The sequence below is a fragment of the Ovis canadensis genome, chromosome 23 (genome assembly GCF_042477335.2).
Source record: "Ovis canadensis isolate MfBH-ARS-UI-01 breed Bighorn chromosome 23, ARS-UI_OviCan_v2, whole genome shotgun sequence".
NCBI classification, from domain to species: Eukaryota; Metazoa; Chordata; class Mammalia; order Artiodactyla; family Bovidae; genus Ovis; species Ovis canadensis.
The window spans coordinates 72601290-72612379 of NC_091267.1; the positions used below are offsets into that span (position 1 = coordinate 72601290).

The following is an 11090-nucleotide window of genomic DNA, read 5'->3' on the forward strand; positions in this document are numbered from 1 at the left end:
CAAAGAAATCCCAGAGTTGATCTCCTTGCAGTCAAAGGGACTCTCAAGAGTCTTCTCCAACACCACAGTTCAAAAGCATCAATTCTTCAGCGCTCAGCCTTCTTCACAGTCCAACTCTCACATCCATACATGACCACAGGAAAAACCACAGCCTTGACTAGACGGACCTTAGTCGGCAAAGTAATGTCTCTGCTTTTGAATATACTATCTAGGTTGGTCATAACTTTTCTTCCAAGGAATAGGCCTCTTTTAATTTCATGGCTGCAGTCACCATCTGCAGTGATTTTGGAGCCCAAAAAAATAAAGTCTGACACTGTTTCTACTGTTTCCCCATCTATTTGCCATGAAGTGATGGGACCGGATGCCATGATCTTCGTTTTCTGAATGTTGAGCTTTAAGCCAACTTTCTTGCTCTCCTCTTTCACTTTCATCAAGAGGCTTTTCAGTTCCTCTTCACTTTCTGCCATAAGGGTGGTGTCATCTGCATATCTGAGGTGATTGATATTTCTCCTGGAAAACTTGATTCCAGCTTGTGTTTCTTCCAGTCCAGTGTTTCTCATGATGTAGTCTGCACAGAAGTTAAATAAGCAGGGTGACAATATACAGCCTTGACGTACTCCTTTTCCTATTTGGAAGCAGTCTGTTGTTCCATGTCCAGTTCTAACTGTTGCTTCCTGATCTGCATACAGATTTCTCAAGAGACAGGTTAAGTGGTCTGGTATGCCCATCTCTTTCAGAATTTTCCACAGTTGATTGTGATCCACACAGTCAAAGGCTTTGGCATAGTCAATAAAGCAGAAGTAGATGTTTTTCTGGAACTCTTGCTTTTTTGATGATCCAGCGGATGTTGGCAATTTGATCTCTGGTTCCTCTACCTTTTCTAAAACCAGCTTGAACATCAGGTAGTTCACGGTTCACGTATTGTTGAAGTCTGGCTTGGAGAATTTTGAGCATTACTTTACTAGCATGTGAGATGAGTGCAATTGTGCAGTAGTTTGAGCAGTCTTTGGCATTGCCTTTCTTTGGGATTGGAATGAAAACTGACCTTTTCCAGTCCTGTGGCCACTGCTGAGTTTTCCAAATGTGCTGGCATATTGAGTGCAGCACTTTCACAGCATCATTTTTCAGGATTTGAAACAGCTCAACTGGAATTCCATCACCTCCACTAGTTTTGTTCATAGTGATGCTTTCTAAGGCCCGCTTGACTTCACATTCCAAGATGTCTGGCTCGAGATTAGTGATGACATCATCATGATTATCTGGGTTGTGAAGATCTTTTTTGTACAATTCTTCCATGTATTCTTGCCACCTCTTCTTAATATCTTCTGCTTCTGTTAGGTCCATACCATTTCTGTCCTTTATTGAGCCCATCTTTGCATGAAATATTCCCTTGGTATCTCTAATTTTCTTGAAGAGATCTCTAGTCTTTCCCATTCTGTTCTTTTCCTCTATTTCTTTGCATTGATTGCTGAAGAAGGCTTTCTTATCTCTCCTTGCTGTTCTTTGGAACTCTGCTTTCAGATGCTTATATCTTTCCTTTTTGCCTTTGCTTTTTGCCTCTTTTCTTTTCACAGCTATTTGTAAGGCCTTCCCAGACAGCCATTTTAATTTTTTTGCATTTCTTTTCCATGGGGATGGTCTTGACCCCTGTCTCCTGTACAATGTCATGAACCTCATTCCATAGTTCATCAGGCACTCTATCAGATCTAGGCCCTTAAATCTATTTCTCACTTCCACTGTATAATCATAAGGGATTTGATTTAGGTCATACCTGAATGGTGTAGTGGTTTTCCCTACTTTCTTCAATTTGAGTCTGAATTTGGTAATAAGGAGTTCATGATCTGAGCCACAGTCAGCTCCCGGTTTTGTTTTTGCTGACTGTATAGAGCTTCTCCATCTTTGGCTGCAAAGAATATAATCAGTCTGATTTCGGTGTTGACCATCTGGTGATGTCCATGTGCAGAGTCTTCTCTTGTGTTGTTGGAAGAGGGTGTTTGCTATGACCAGTGCGTTTTCTTGGCAAAACTCTATTAGTCTTTGCCCTGCTTCATTCCGCATTCCAAGGCCAAATTTGCCTGTTACTCCAGGTGTTTCTTGACTTCCTACTTTTGCATTCCAGTCCCCTATAATGAAAAGGACATCTTTTTTGGGTGTTAGTTCTAAAAGGTCTTGTAGGTCTTCATAGAACCATTCAACTTCAGCTTCTTCAGCGTTACTAGTTGGGGCATAGACTTGGATAACTGTGATATTGAATGGTTTGCCTTGGAGACAAACAGATCATTCTGTCATTTTTGAGATTGCATCCAAGTACTGCATTTCAGACTCTTTTGTTGACCATGATGGCTACTCCATTTCTTCTGAGGGATTCCTGCCCGCAGTAGTAGATATAATGGTCATCTGAGTTAAATTCACCCATTCCAGTCCATTTTAGTTTGCTGATTCCTAGAATGTCGACGTTCACCCTTGCCATCTCTTGTTTGACCACTTTCAATTTGCCTTGATTTATGGACCTGACATTCCAGGTTCCTATGCAATATTGCTCTTTACAGCATCGGATCTTGCTTCTATCACCAGTCACATCCACAACTGGGTATTGTTTTTGCTTTGGCTCCATCCCTTCATTGTTTCTGGAGTTATTTCTCCATTGATCTCCAGTAGCATATGGGCACCTAATGACCTGGGGAGTTCCTCTTTCGATATCCTATCATTTTGCCTTTTCATACTGTTCATGGGGTTCTCAAGGCAAGAATGCTGAAGTGGCTTGCCATTCCTTTCTCCAGTGGACCAGGTTCTGTCAGACCTCTCCACCATGACCCGCCCATCTTGGGTTGCCCGCGGGCATGGCTTGGTTTCACTGAGTTAGACAAGGCTGTGGTCCCAGTGTGATTAGACTGACTAGTTTTCTGTGAGTATGGTTTCAGTGTGTCTGCCCTCTGGTGCCCTCTTGCAACACCTACCATCTTACTTGGGTTTCTCTTACCTTGGGCATGGGGTATCTCTTCACCGCTGCTCAAGCAAAGCACAGCCACTGCTCCTTACCTTGGAGGAGGGGTATATCCTTACCGCCGCTGTTTCTGACCTTCAACATGGGATAGCTCCTCTAGGCCCTCCTGTGCCTGCTCAGCCACCGCTCCTCAGGTTTCAGGGGTATAGTAACTGATATCCCTTAACTTGGAAAAATACATCTGGGAATAGAGGGGGAAACATCCTACACTCTCTGATATTTTTCTGCATATGTTATTATATATTTTCCTTTTTAAAGAAAATTATCAAGATAAAATTTACATAATATTTAATTAACCACTTTAACGTGCACACATCAGTGACACCTGGAAAACTCAGTGTCGTACAACCACCACCTCTATTTAGCGTCAGAGCTTTTTCAGGACCCAGAAGATAACCCTAAACCCATTAATCACTCCTCATTATTCAACCTGGAGAAGGGCATGGCAACCACTCCAGTATTCTTGCCTGGAGAATCCCATGGACAGAGGAGCCTGGCAGACTATAGTCCATGGGGTTGCAAAGAGTCAGACACAACTGAGTCACACACACACACACACACTTAGACGGAGCACAACAGACTTGAAACAACAGGCATCTTGGTGGCTAGAACTGGCGGAATAATGGTGAGTGACTAATGGGGATTTGGCGATGAAGGAGCTTCGACACTAGACAGGCGGTGGCTGCACAGCATTTTGAGTGTACCAGGTGCCATTGACACGTACACTTTAAAGTGGTTAATCGTGTAAATTTCACCTCAATTTTTTTTTTTAATTTAAAATAACTGATGGACATCTGTCTCTGTAAGGATGCTGCCTTTGTCACCAATCACTGCTAACAAATTTCAGCATATTTTTTTTTTAATCTCTGAAATACAGAAAAGGACAGTATGATTGAGCTAGTTAGGGTCATATACCTACACTCTTGGCACCATGAATGACAATTCTGCTGGGTTATGTCCAGTTAGGGCAACAGCAGTTCCCATAAGGAAATACCAGGGTGCGGCTTAGACAAGGAAAAGCAGATGCTGAGCAAAAGGCAAAAAAAAAAAAAATTGATTCCAACAGTTCTTATCCACCAGGGTGTATTTCCTTCTTATTTCCCAGGAATTGTGCTACCACCAGAAATCAGGAGCAAATAAAATGCAATCACTATACATATATATATTCTCAGGGATAACGACAGATCCTGAAGCAAAATGACCCTATACAAAGGACAAAGCCATTGAGTAAGGTTGAAGCTGGATGACAAGCATTGAAATTAAATGTAAGAGTAGGTATAATTTCCTTGTTGCTAGTGAATGAATGGCTTTAATCAAAATGATTAACTATTTGGTAAATAATTTCTTTTAGAATTCAAAAATAAAGTTCTAGAACTTTCCTAAGTGGAAGGAAATGAAATGAGCAAAGGAGCAGAAATGGCAGCATCTCAGTCAGGAAACCATGAATGAGTTTGAAAGCAGCCTTTCAAACTCCTCCTCCAGCAGAGGAGGCCACATGCTTGAAAACGGCAAGTGAACGTACTGTCCAAGCATGAGGCTGACCTCAGAGAGGGGTCAAAGGAGGGTGTAACAGCAGGATCCCATCAAAGGGTTTCACTGCCAGCTGCTAAGAATCAGAGACTCAATCTGATTCAATCTAAGTGCTAACTCCGTCTAGTCAAGGCTATGGTTTTTCCTGTGGTCATGTATGGATGTGAGAGTTGGACTGTGAAGAAGGCTGAGCACCAAAGAATTGATGCTTTTGAACTGTGGTGTTGGAGAAGACTCTTGAGAGTCCCTTGGACTGCAAGGGGATCCAACCAGTCCATTCTGAAGGAGATCAGCCCTGGGATTTCTTTGGAAGGAATGATGCTAAAGCTGAAGCTCCAGTACTGTGGCCACCTCATGCGAAGACTTGACTCATTGGAAAAGACTCTGATGCTGGGAGGGATTGAGGGCAGGAGGAGAAGGAGACGACAGAGGATGAGATGGCCGGATGGCATCACGGACTCGATGGATGTGAGTCTGAGTGAACTCCGGGAGTTGGTTATGGACAGGGAGGCCTGGCGTGCTGCGATTCATGGGGTCGCAAAGAGTCGGACATGACTGAGCAACTGAACTGAGCTTGAACTGAAGTGCTAACTCTGAGCCAGAATTCACATAGTTGGAATCAGCCCTAACAACTGATGAGAAACACTTCCATTGGTCCAGACAGAGATTCGTGGGTTTCATACTGTGGGTGTTCTTTGCCCTGCAATTAGAGCAAAGGAGGAATTCTGGAAACCAGAGATTCAATTTGTTTATTGACATAAATGGAAGGCGCCTTCTCCATAACTAAGACATTTCTGCTATGATAAACCATAATGCAAAAGAATATATATTAAAAGAATAGATGTACAATTGAATTACTTTGCTGTACCGCAGAAAGTAACACAGCCTTATAAATCAACTATACTTCAATAAAATTTTAAAAATTAAAAAAGTTAATACATTTCTGCAACCATGTAATGATCCAAGCATAGGAAGGCACTCTAATATCTCAGAAATACTTTAATTCTGTAGTAACAAAATTAAATTGCTCTTCAATGGTCCATACACTAATTTTAAATTTGCTAGTGGGACATTTAAAGAAATGTATAATAACATGTGGTGTTATATGGTTGCTTTTTTGTGATATTATTTAAAGTTTGATCAAACAAATAATTCAATAAGCAATGTAATCATTAAATACCAAAGTAAAACTTTATCCTTCATAAGTGTTTATACTTCTAAATTTAAATTGATTATTTAATTACACATGGTTATACTTAAATAAGTTATTTCAATGTTACAAGTACACCAACCAAACATTCTCCTGAAAATTGTCAAATGAGTCTTAGACTTTACCTACTAATACAGAATTTCCCTGGGTGGCTCAGACGGTAAAGCGACTGCCTACAATGCAGGAAACCTGGGTTCAATTCCTGGGTTGGGAAGATCCCCTGGAGAAGGAAATGACAACCCACTCCAGTACTCTTGCCTGGAGAATCCCATGGATGGAGGAGCCTGGTAGGCTACAGTCCATGGGGTTGCAAAGAGTCAGACACGACTGAGCAACTTCACATTACTATAAACTTATTTCCTTTTTATCTTGCCCAGCAGACGGAAGAAAATGATAGCTTTTGAGAAAAGCACAAATGGAATTAGAGATTCTGGGCAGAACCATGGAACTTTATGTTGGTTTTTTAAAAATGAGATTTCAGATAATTTTCTTAGCACTTTCTAATTGACATGCCAGAAGCCGCCTAAACCTCCCAAGGGACTCTCACGTCCCTTTCTTCCAAGGTCTGGCTTTCTTCCTGCTCCTTTCCCACGTGTACTTGCCTCATGGCCCGTTCTCTCTAAGTGACTGAATAATGAGATCAACTAATTTGGTCCTGAGGTTGAAGGTAATTCAAGCCAAGGTGTTGCAGCTGGTGACAGCTTAGTGTTTCTCATCTCTCCTGGAATGTTATCCTGACATTAGACCTCAGGGGAATGAATGTAACGAATGAGTGATGTCAAGAACAAAATATGCTTGAAAAGACAGTGCTGATGTTTTGGTAAAATGGCTTTTGGCATCACTTTAGTCAGAAACTGGACGCAGACCGCTTGCCCTGTCTCTGAATAAGGTCACTGGCTCAAGAGCACAGGCCTGCTCATCTACGCAGGGCTCTAATCTTCAGTCAGCTGTGCACTGGGCCTACTTGCTAGAAGCCAGTTTTAATCAAGCTGCGTTTTGTGACTTCTTAATGGATCTTGTTAATCACAGCCTCTTTATTGTCCTCAGGTGGCTTTCCCAGCCTGGGTCAGTCAGGAAAAGCCAAGACCAGATGGTGGAGAAGAGACCCATAAAAATACCGATAAAAACAACCCAGAACAGTCTGTGTGTGGGTCAGTCGCTCAGTCGTGTCTGCCTTGCTTATCTGCCTCGTGGACTGTGGCCCACCAGGCTCCTCTGTCCATGGGTTCTCCGGGCAAGAATACTGGAGTGGGTTGCCATTCCCGTCCCCAGGGGATCTTCCTGACCCAGCGATTGAACCCAGGCCTCCTGCATGGTGGGCAGATTCTTTACTGCCTGAGCCCCCAGGGAAGCCCTAGAACAGTCTAGTCTGTTTTGTTTTTATAATGGAAATAATTACGCTTTTCGTACATCAATGTTGCTGTTATCGAGGGAAAATAACGAAATATTTTTCAATTCAAAATGCCAAAGAACACATGCAAGAATTTATTTTAAATTATATTTGCTATTAAAACTGATTACAAGCAAAATATATGGATCAAATCCTGAGTTTAAACTTAGCTTTAAAGAATTACTCCCGCTTTAGAGCCATTCTAGTGGAAAATAATTAGCCCCTCTTTTGGATTTAGGCTTCTTTGAGATTGTTTTGGCTTCATTTTTACACATTCAGGCTCTTGGCAAACTGAAAATCTGCTCCGTTTTTCCTTTAGAGAAGATTTTTTGTAAGACGCAAAATCCCTGAATTTCTCATATGATGGTTCATTAGGTTTATTCTATTATATCCAACTTTCTGAAACCAAGTCTATGTTTTTATATTCCACTTATGGTCCCAAATAGTTGCACATTTACACTAAGCATATCTTCCACAGACGCCTAGAATTACAGCCTTTTGGATAGTTTCTGAGGATAACATTCAGTCACTTGTTCACTACCACCTCTTAGACACTATTAAAAACACCATGCCACCCAATAAGAATAATATAGTTCAAACATTAAAATATTACTTTATCTATGTATACACTTACTTTTAGTGATCTAAACACAATAATCCTATAAGGGTAAATAGCCAATCTTTATCCTGAAATATCTGGCAGTAAAATGTGGCTAAGATACCAGAAAAAAAAAAAAAAGTTCTCTTTAAGACCCTGCATTGATGCAATATAGCCTTTTACTATTTTTAGTAAGTCCTTTACACTGCTGCCAGTACTGACTAGAGTCCAGTAGAGAAACATTCCATTTTTCTTTCAGCATGGAAAGAGGAACGAACATGCGATATTCACTATGCTAAAGAGATGGTGGACGGTGTATCAGAACAGGAAGTTAACTCTCATTCGTATAAACCGGAAGTTCTAGAGCTAGTGTGTTAGAAACTCACATGGGAACCTCACAGATTCTGTATGACTGACAATTGCTATAAGGTCTTCTCAAAATTTGTTTGCTTGTCTAATTGGCCTCCTACAGACTGACAGCCTCCAAACTCTGCCAAGGCCTTCTGCCCTCATCTGCTCTCCTGACACAATTCCCTTGGATTCTTCTCTCCACAGATTCTCTCCAGACCCTGTACTCCTTACTCCACAAGATCTCTGTTAGGTCAGGACTTGCTGCAGCATTTGGCGTGAGATTGGCTGGGAGCACCCGCAATCTAGTCTTGCTGAGGACAGTCGGGAACGCTTAGCTTCTCCAATGGTCAGGTGTGAGAGCAGGGCTTTATCTGGGAGCAGGCTTGGCAAAAACTGAACTATCAGGGCAAGAGAAGCAGAACCACTGGGTGTAGGCAGAAAGGCCAAGGAGGCTCCCGAACAAGCAAAATGAGGAGGTTCAATGGACACGAGCCCGCACCTAAGTCAGGGCTGCATGGCGGGCGGGGTCCCGGAAAAAAGGCGAGAGGGCCATGGAGAGACAGCGGCAGGAGGTCCCGCAGACCCGACCCCGGACTCGAGGCCCAGCGTCTCCTGAGCGTGGCTCAGGTTCCCATTCGAGAAGAAACAGGGTACTGAGAACAAACCCCAGGCAAGGTCATCCTGGGAGGACTGAGATAGGACCCTCCTGGGGGCAGAAGGGGGCTCTGTCGCAAGCTCCGCTTGCCAACTAAGAAAACGCAACCAGAAAAAGCCACTGAAGAGACCTGGCCTTCACAACGGCCTCTCAGAGGTCCTTGCAGACAAGCATTCATCAAACTGAACTGACACTCGGGGTTTCTCCAGGGGCCAGAGCAAGGATCTGTGACCCAGACTGTGTGTACGGAAAACTACACCCATTCTTACACGGAGTGGGCGAGTTTGTGACCCTGGGCTCTCTCTCGCCTCTCTCAGCTACACTACCGTTTCTCAGCGGTCTTACCCCTGGAGCTTGGGAGGAGTCATAGACATTCTCCGAGCCTGGACTCTAGCAATCCACTGCCCATAGGTTGGCGCAGGCCCCACGTGAAATTCCTGTTCCCACACAGGACTCCTTACCTGCAAATGTTGCCGGAAAACGCACACCAGGACTCCCAGGTGCGTTTCTCAAAGACTTTCTCAATTGCCTGTTACTGCTGGGTGACGGCATACTGGTTATCAGCCTGGTTCTACTTATTAGTGCAACTTGATTCCTAATTATTGTTGCCTAATTCTAGGATCAGGCCTTCCCAGATAGCTCAGTGGTAAAGAATCTGTGGGCAATGTGGGAGGCCCAGGTTCGATTCCTGGGTTGAGAAGATCCCCTGGAGGAGGGCATGGCAACCCACTCCAGTGCTCTTGCCTGGGGAATTCCATGGACAGAGGAGCCCGGTGGGCTACAGTCCCTGGGGTTGCCCAGAGTTGGACACGACTGAGTGACTAAGCACAGCACGTCCAATCCTGGGATCACCTCTTTAAGGAAATGCCTTCAGCATCCTTAACCTTCTCTGTGGACACCGTGAGTCAAAGTTCACAAAGCCCTCTCCCTTTTATCAGGTGGGCAGGCATTTTGAGTTGAATGTTCTCCCATAAAGCTGTTAATATGAAGTCCTAACCCCATATACCTCAAAATATGGCCTTCTTAGGAAATGTTTTCATAGAGTCAAAGTTACTAGGGTGACCTGTAATTCAATAAGACCAGTGTCTTCCCCAAAAAGGGGAAATTTGGACACAGGCATACACACACGAGGAAGATGCAAAAATCGGGGTGGTGCACCCACAGGCCTTGGAAAGCAGACAACGGCCGGCAAACACGCAGAAGCCAGGAGACGAACATGGAGCAGATTTTTTTCTCAAGCCCTAAGAAGCAAACAACCCTGCCAGCACCCTGACCTTAAACCTCCAGTCTCCAGAACTCTGAGATAATAAATTTGCTATTTGAAGTCACCCGGTTTGTAGTACTTCATTACAGCAGTTCGAGGAAGCCACTCCCGGGGGGGGGCCAAAGTTTGCGAGCAGGCCTGGTGGGAACTAACACTGAATCTGACTTTCCCCAAAGCCCAGAGAAACATTTCCTTTCCAGCAACGTCACCAAGGGTAAGGCATCCAGAGATGGTCACTTACCTGGCATGATGGCAAAGATGATTTCAAATGTCTTAATGCTGTTCCTGTAGACAGAACTGCTCCAGGAAACGCTTACGTCCCGTCCAACATTAAACTGAACTGAGCTTTACAAGCTCAGCAGCTTCCTGCTAAGCATCATTGGCATCACCGGGGGGCTTGTTAAGCGCTAGCCCGAGGCCCCGCCCTCAATTAAGCGCTAGCCCGAGGCCCCGCCCTCAATTAAGCGCTAGCCCGAGGCCCCGCCCTTCAGTTAAGCTCCAGCCGGAGGCCCGGCCCCCAGGCTAATGACTCAGCAAGGTCTGGGGTTGCGGCGTGTCTGCAACCCCTTGTCGGATCCAGAGGACATGCCTGGTCCTGGGAATACGTTTAGGCAATCTCAGTCCCTAATTACTGAAACCACTGTGAGAGCCACGATCTTTTCCAGGTGAAGTGCTCTCCCTGGGATGTTTTCATCGCATGATGAAGGCAGAAGAGGACCTTTAAGGGGAGCAGCTTTTCATTTCTGTTTCTGCTTGGAAATCGCTCGCCCTCATTCATTATGAAGTGAGAGAGACAGTACAACTGAGCGGTCATCTGGGCTGTCGCTGACCTCTGTCCTGTGTTTGTGTGAATATAAGACAGGCGCGTGCTCTCTCTTGAGCGGTTTGGTCAAGGGCAGACAGGACAGTCATTAACAGACGCTATCATTCTGTAGCATTCCGAGTGAAGTGGTAAGAAGGGAAGCAGAGAGTCCAGCATCCAAAATGACACAGATTAGCCAGGCTAAGAGTTTGAACCCACAGGTCGGGGTTAACAATCAGAGTCCAAGACCAAGTAGACTCACCAGCTGGAGGCAATTACATCCTGG

At 44.2% G+C, this 11090-nt stretch overlaps 1 long non-coding RNA gene across 2 annotated transcripts in view; it reads right to left on the reverse strand.

The window, feature by feature from the left end:
- LOC138428402 (uncharacterized) overlaps positions 1-10800 on the reverse strand; it is a 136139-nt gene extending 125339 nt beyond the window's left edge. For both annotated transcript variants that reach the window (XR_011252431.1, XR_011252430.1), the window contains exon 1: positions 10244-10800. This is a non-coding gene — a long non-coding RNA (uncharacterized lncRNA). The remainder of the gene's footprint in view (positions 1-10243) is intronic.
- Positions 10801-11090: the final 290 nt, after the last annotated feature.